The sequence below is a fragment of the Pongo abelii genome, chromosome 6 (assembly GCF_028885655.2).
Source record: "Pongo abelii isolate AG06213 chromosome 6, NHGRI_mPonAbe1-v2.0_pri, whole genome shotgun sequence".
Lineage (NCBI taxonomy): Eukaryota > Metazoa > Chordata > Mammalia > Primates > Hominidae > Pongo > Pongo abelii.
In genome coordinates, this window is record NC_071991.2 from 25,175,134 (window position 1) to 25,182,375 (window position 7,242).

Consider the following 7,242-nt stretch of genomic DNA (forward strand, 5'->3'; position numbering starts at 1 on the left):
CAGGGAGGGCAGTTATAAAAGACATCTTAGGTATGATCGGAAAAAATTGATTTTAGATCAAAGAGGAGATGACCTGGAATTACTGTGAATTTTCCCAGGTGTGATATTTGTGGCTATTGTGGTAATGTCAGAGAACGTTAACGTTTTGTTAACTTTGGGAGCCTTCCATGTGCATTTGAGGGGCGCCATGCATGCTTCTGCAACTTACTTCCAAATGTTCAGCAAAAGTGGTGGGTGGGGAGGGGACAGGGGAGGTACAAAGGGTGAAATGTTAACGACTGTGGATCTGGGTAAAGAGCGTACAGGATGGCCAGGCACAGTGGCTCACGCCTGTAATCCCAGCACTTTGGGAGGCCAAGGTGGGTGGATCACTTGAGGTCAGGAGTTAGAGACCAGCCTGACCAATATGATGAAACCTTGTCTCTACTAAAATAACAGAAATCAGCTGGGCATGGTGATGCATGCCTGTAATCTCAGCTACTCAGGACGCTGAGGTAGGAGAATCACTTGAACCTGGGAGGCGGAGGTTGCAGTGAGCCGAGATTGCACCATTGCACTCCAGCCTGGGCAACAAGAGCAAAACTCCATTTCAAAAAAAGAAAAAAAAAAGTGTACAGGTGTTCACTGTACTAATCTTTCCATTTTTATACAGCTTTGAAATTTTTCAATGACAAAGAAATACAAGCAAACACCCCAAAAGCACACTGAACTCTTTGAGCTAGAGAACTAGGAAGCCAGTGGGTCTCTCAAAAGCTGCTGAATAAGTAACGGAACAGGTAAGAACAAATGTGGGTAGGTGTCAGGTAATGGTTTCACTCATCAAGTGCCAGCTTGGAGATGAAGTTCTGAGAAAAAGACGGTTCAAGTCCATCCAAGCCCTGGGATGCAGGTGTCCTGCTGGTCAGACCAAGCTGCGTGCATGGGGGCTGAATGAGGCAGGAAAATGATCTTAAGAGAGGAGCACTGTTCTGCTCTCTAAAATTTCCAGCCATCACCAAACACTGTGTCTTCTTTCTAGGCTGGTCCCTTCTGATGTCCTGAAATTGCCTCTCTGTCTCTGGCTACAATATCCCCTGGCCTCCTTCGTTCACTCACTCCCTGCTCTCGCTCCCAGCTGAAGAATTTCCCAAATGGAAGCCCGACCACTTGCTCTGGAGCTCTGGGCCCAGGAACCCAGCTTTCCATATAAGGCCCACATCACCTGTGTCCCAAGGGAAACCTACTGTATCTCACCGCAGTATCTCTCCTGCCCCTTCCCCCATTTGTAGCCTGTGACTTAGTTGCAAGAAAATGAAATCCCTGCCGGGCATGGTGGCTCACATCTGTAATCCCAGCACTTTGGGAGGCCGAGTCGGAAGGATCACCTGAGGTCAGGAGGTTGATACCAGCCTGGCCAACATGGTGAAACCCCGTTTCTACTAAAAATACAGAAATTAGCTGGGCGTGATGGTGCGCACCTGTAATCTCACATACTTGGGAGGCTGAGACAGGAAAATTACTTGAACCTGGAAGGCAGAAGTTGCAGTGAGCGGAGATCGTGCCACTGCACTCCCGCCTGGGTGACATGGCAAGACTCTGTCTAAAAAAAAAAAAAAAAAAATTCTTACGACTGTTCCAATATGGGCTATTTCAGGGGCTTTAGAAATGTCTTGTTTCCTTTTCTCATCAGCTTAGTATGATTCCCCATTCTGTTTTTCCAACAGGAGAAGGTAAAGAGGTGAGATTCAGTAAATCCTCACCAATACAATTTCTGGCTTACTAAACATCACTCAATCTTTAAACAAAGGGCTGGCAAGGAATGCCACCCACACGGAGCCCAGTCTCCTCTGTGGCTGCTGTTCCCGCTAACAGGTAGCCAGGGCCGATATCCCAGGTGATTTGCCACCCACGTGCCGTCTGCCAGATGGCTCCGTCCTTCTCTGGAAGGATCTGTTAGAAACCGCGTCCTTTTACTGAGCCCAGACTTCCTCCTCGTGGTTTCTGCCCGATGATCTGGGTTTCAAGACTGCGATCAAGTGGCATCCCTGTGCCCCTGCCAGCCTCTCACCAAAGCATAGCACTCACGGCTCACACTCATGGCAGTGGCGGCCCCAGACCAGCGCAGGGAACGAGGCGACTTCCTAGAGGGGACGTATGGGCTCCTAAAAGCTGTGGTGCAAACTACCTGCCCGTTGCCACCACACAGGGCGCTTCTGCTTGGAATCCACCACACCTCTGTATATTCTGAGCATAGGTTCCTTTTCCATGAGGGCTTTCACCAAGGACCCAGTGGAAAATCACATCGCAGAGCACAAAATCTGCATGATGCTAGGTTGGAGCAGCTGGGAAAGCACCATCGGGGCAGCACCTTTTGCCTGGAGTATTTCTTTAACATGAATAAAAAGACTGATTAGCCACAAAGCAAAGGGTGGCTCAGGATAGAAAATGAATAGAAAAGCTTACCTCTCCGTGGAAGCTCTTCAGCAGCGGTGCTACCTCCTTGCGCAAATCCTGGAGCAGGGGGCGGAGGTCAGGAAGCAGCCATTTGCGAAGGAGAAAGAAGGGACACATTGGTTAAGTCCTCCTAAAAACAGCGTGGCAGTCAGTGCCGATTATCATTATCTAAAGCAAGCCTGGGACCTCGCCGGTTCCTGCACTCCTAAAACATAGATAACACCAACTGGCGCTCCAGGATTTAAACTTATTTAAGAATACGAGGTGGTTCTTTTTTGTTGTTGTTGTCGTTATTGTTTGAGACAGAGTCTCACTCTGTTGACCAGGCTGGAGTGCAGTGGCACATTCCCGGCTCACTGCAACCTCTGCCTCCTGGGCTAGAGTCATCCTCCCGCCTCAGCCTCCCAAGTAGCCGAGAATACAGGCGTATGCCACCATGCCTGGCTAACTTTTGTATTTTTTTGTAGAGATGGGGTTTCATCATGTCATCCATGCGAGGGTCAAACTCCTGGGCTTAAGAGATCCGCCTATTTTAGCATCCCAAAGTTCTGGGATTACAGGCATGAGCCACCCCACCCAGCCTACAAGGACGTTTTATTTCTACTAACTCCTGGTCACCTCATTTTGAATGTGCTACAGACTAAAGCTTTTGCTGGTGTCAGTCTAAGTGAGATAATTAATTTGCTTAGAATAAAATAGACTAGAATGGGGGTTTGGCTGCTGTTTCTATCTGAAATGGACCTGGGCCACTGCACTGCATTTTAGCTGCCTTTTTTTTTTTTTTTGAGACGGAGTCTCGCTCTGTTGCCCAAGCTGGAGTGCAATGGCATGATCACAGCTCACTGCAACCTCTGCCTCCCGGGTTCAAGTGATTCTCTCGCCTCAGGCTCCTGAGTAGCTGGGACTACAGGCGCCTGCCACCAAGCCCGGGTAATATTTGTATTTGTAGTAGAGACGGGGTTTTGCCATGTTGGCCAGGCTGGTCTTGAACTCCTGACCTCAAGTGATCTGCCTGCCTTGGTCTCCCAAAGTGTTGGGATTACAGGTGTGAGCCACCACAGCCGGCCCAAGCTGCCATTTTAATGCACCGTTAGTGGGACACACAGCCTGTTTTGAATCCACGTCTGACAAAGTCACAATAAATTTTATCTCAAGCCACCAGTGCCCAATTTGAAACACAAGGACATACCGTAGGTGCTTGCATATGATCTTGTTCAGAGCATTTTATTTAAAATAAAGTAACTAAGAAAGTGCTTCGAATACTTTGAAAAGACCCAACTAAGATAATATCTTATTTACTGAAAATTTAGGCGTTGAAACTATGTTTTGTTTTGTTTTTTTAAGACGAAGTCTCGCTCTGTTGCCCAGGCTGAAGTGCAGTGGTGTAATCTTGGCTCACTGCAACCTCGGTCTCCTGGGTTCAAGTGATTCTCCTGCCTCAGCCTCCTGAGTAGCTGGAACAACAGGTGCCCACCACCATGCCCAGCTAATTTTTGTATTTTTAGTAGAGACGGGGTTTTGCAAGGCTGGTCTCTCAAACTCCTGACCACAGGTGACCTGCCCAACTCAGCCTCCTAAATTGTTGGAATTACTGGCATGAGCCACTGCACTGGGCCTACATTTTAGTTCATGAAGCCTTCTGAGAATCTGAGGAAAGCTACTACCTTGCCCTCAGAAATAAAACTCTGCAAATTATTTTATCAGAGTCTTCCTAAGTAAGACTTATCTCGAGACCCCAGGTGAAGAAGTCTTCTTATTCTATATCAACACATATAGCCATATGTGCTTATTTATATTTAAATACAACTTAGTTAAAATTAAGTAAATTTGGAAAATTCAGTTTCTGAGTTACCCTAGCCACATTTCAAGGATTCGGTAGCCACTTGGCGCTGGTGGCTACCGCATCCAACCATACAGATACAGAACTTTTCCATCATCACAGAGGGATCTACAGGACAGAGCTGTACTGCAAGTTTTTGTTTTCTTGAGACAGCATCTTGCTCTGTCACCTAGCTTAGAGTGTAGTGGTGTGATCATAGCTCACACCACTACACCATTACAGGTGCCCACCACCACATCTGGCTAATATTGTATTTTTAGTGGAGACGGGGTTTCACCATGTTGGCCAGGCTGGTCTTGAACTCTTGACCTCGAGGGATCCACCTGCCTCAGCCTCCCAAAGTGCTGGGATTACAGGCATGAGCCACCATGCCCAACCCCAATATCTTTTTATAAGGTCCTGGTAGCACCAATGAGAGAACAGTAATTATTGGTAAAAGAAAAAATGTTCTTAGTATTTGTTTTCCTGGATGACATGTAAGATAGCTGTAAGTTTCCCTCATCAATGTAAGATGAGGGTCTTACATTAAGACCCTAAGCTAAGCTAAGCTCTTAGCTTAGACCAGGTATGGAGTCTTTAAAAACAAGACAATATATATTATGTGATATGCAGACTGTAGACCTCAACTTAAAATGTAGTTCAGTGAAAAATGAAGTTTCTTTTGTTCCAGGATACAAAAAGTGTCACTTCCCATCTCATCTGAAGATGAACCATATAGCCATCAGTGCGGCATCGTTCTTCTGGTTACTTTTGTAGATGAACACATATTCCTTCCAGTCCTTGTGATAGAAAGGGTAATTTTAAATGGGATTGAAACTGAAGTATTAAATAAAAATTATGTTTCTATACAACAGGAGACAGTAAATATGTCCTGGCAATTTCTCAAAGATTTTAGTTCACAGGTCTGAGAAAAATTCCATTAGCTTTAATTATTTATCAGCAGTCAATTTAGATTACTGTTCTTGACCTGTTTTTACAGCGTATGGGCCACCCGAAATGAAATAAATGAAGTCTTTTTCTACAATGGTTGATTTTCTGAAATAATAGAAATCTGGTTTAAAGGAGGAATGAAACCCCAAACATGTAGTTACCACAATATATAACCTGCCACGCTGCTTTTGTAGTTGGATAAAATGCACATCTTTGTGAGTTTTTTAGTTATTAAATAAGAGTATCTTGAAAGGGATAAACTCACTCTTGCTGTAATTTCTTCCCATTTAAATGTCTTTGTGCCATTTAAGACATGTTCTGTGTCCTGGCAGAAAGTCTCCAATGCTGATGCGGTGGCTTTCATGTGGTTCCTGATATAACTCCACAATGGAAAAGGCTGGCTTTAGGGGACTGGTGGGTTCAGGAGCTGAGATGAGGGTGCAGGATTTCAACACAGGGTGCCTGCTGGGAAGAAGCGAGGGGTACCCTAGAGCCATAGGCAGGGACCCCTGGGTTCCCGAGCAACAGGGAATGTGCAAGATTTGTCTGATGATGAGACTGGGCACAGTGGCTCATGCCTGTAATCCAAGAACTTTGGGAGGCTGAGGCAGGCAGATCACATGAGGTCAGGAGTTCAAGACCAGCCTGGCCAACATGGTGAAACCCCGTCTCTACTAAAAATAGAAAAAAATTAGCCAGGTGTGGTGGTGTGCACCTGTAATCCTAGCTACTCGGGAGGCTGAGGCAGGAGAATCGCTTGCACCCAGGAGGTGGAGGGTCCGGTAAGGTGAGATTGCACCACTGCACTCCAGCCTGGGCAACAGAATGAGACTATGTCTAAAAAAAAAAAAAAAAAAAAAAAAAAGACTTCGATGATGAAAAGTGGGAGTGGGGGGTTATCTAAGTTGTAATGCCCAAATGTGGACTGAGGGGGATAAAGGCTGAGGATGGTGCAAAGGACTTGGAAGAAGGGAAGATATGAACTGCACCAAGGCCGTGATCTGGCAGTATGTGGCCGCAGCTCAGTAGCATTGGCAGAGCCTGGATGCAAATGTCTCTAAGCCAGCGACCCTCAAAGCAGGGTCTGGGGACTCCCAGCTCCCTAGATCCCTTCAAAGGTCCACAAGGTCAAAACTACTCTTGTTACTTGCCTTTTCCTCACCTTCTCCCGCAAGTGTACAGTGGAGTTTTCTAGATGGCTGTGATGTGTGATGATAGCCTCACTCTGACACCAGTGACTCATATGTGTGTGTGTTCCTGTGCTTTGCAGACTCCTAGGCTTTCATGTCTAACACAGTTAATACTGAGAGATACAACACACACACACACACACACACACACACACACACAAACACACACACACACACATACAAGCTCTCGGGAGTCCCCAATTTTAAGAGACTAAAACTTTGAGAAATGGTTGCACTAAGCCTTCTTCTGGTCTCAGAGCTGAAAACTTTTCATTGTCAAGGACAAGGCTGTTTGTCCACTCTGAGATCCTGTGTGTGGTCTCAGGGGCAGCTCAGACAGGACAGCTGGAGCCTCACTGGCATCTGGGGATCAGATATCCCACTGAGAGGGGCATGCAAGCACCAGCTCCAGTAGCCTGGGCTGGCATCTGCCCTGCCTCATTTCCAAAGCCATGTGTCCTGAGCTAGCACACCTGGCACAGGGATTTCCTGCAGGACTCCACGTGGTCAGGGGATCAGTGGTGGGAAATGGGAGAAGCCAAACTCAGGCTCCATTAGTTAATTCTCTTAAATAAGTCTGATTTGCCTCTAGGTCTGATTTCAAAATATTCTTCCAGTTCCCTTTCTGAGTAACTGCTCATGTCAAAACCTCTGACTGGGCACAGTGACTCACACTTGTAATCCCAGCATGTTGGGAGGCCCAGACAGGAGGATTGCTTGAGGCCAGGAGTTAAAGACCAGTCTAGGCAACATAGGGAGACTCCTGCTGTATAAAAAATTTATTAAAAAAAATTACCCAGGCATGGCGGCAAGCACCTATAGTCCCAGCTACTCAGGAGGGTGAGTTGA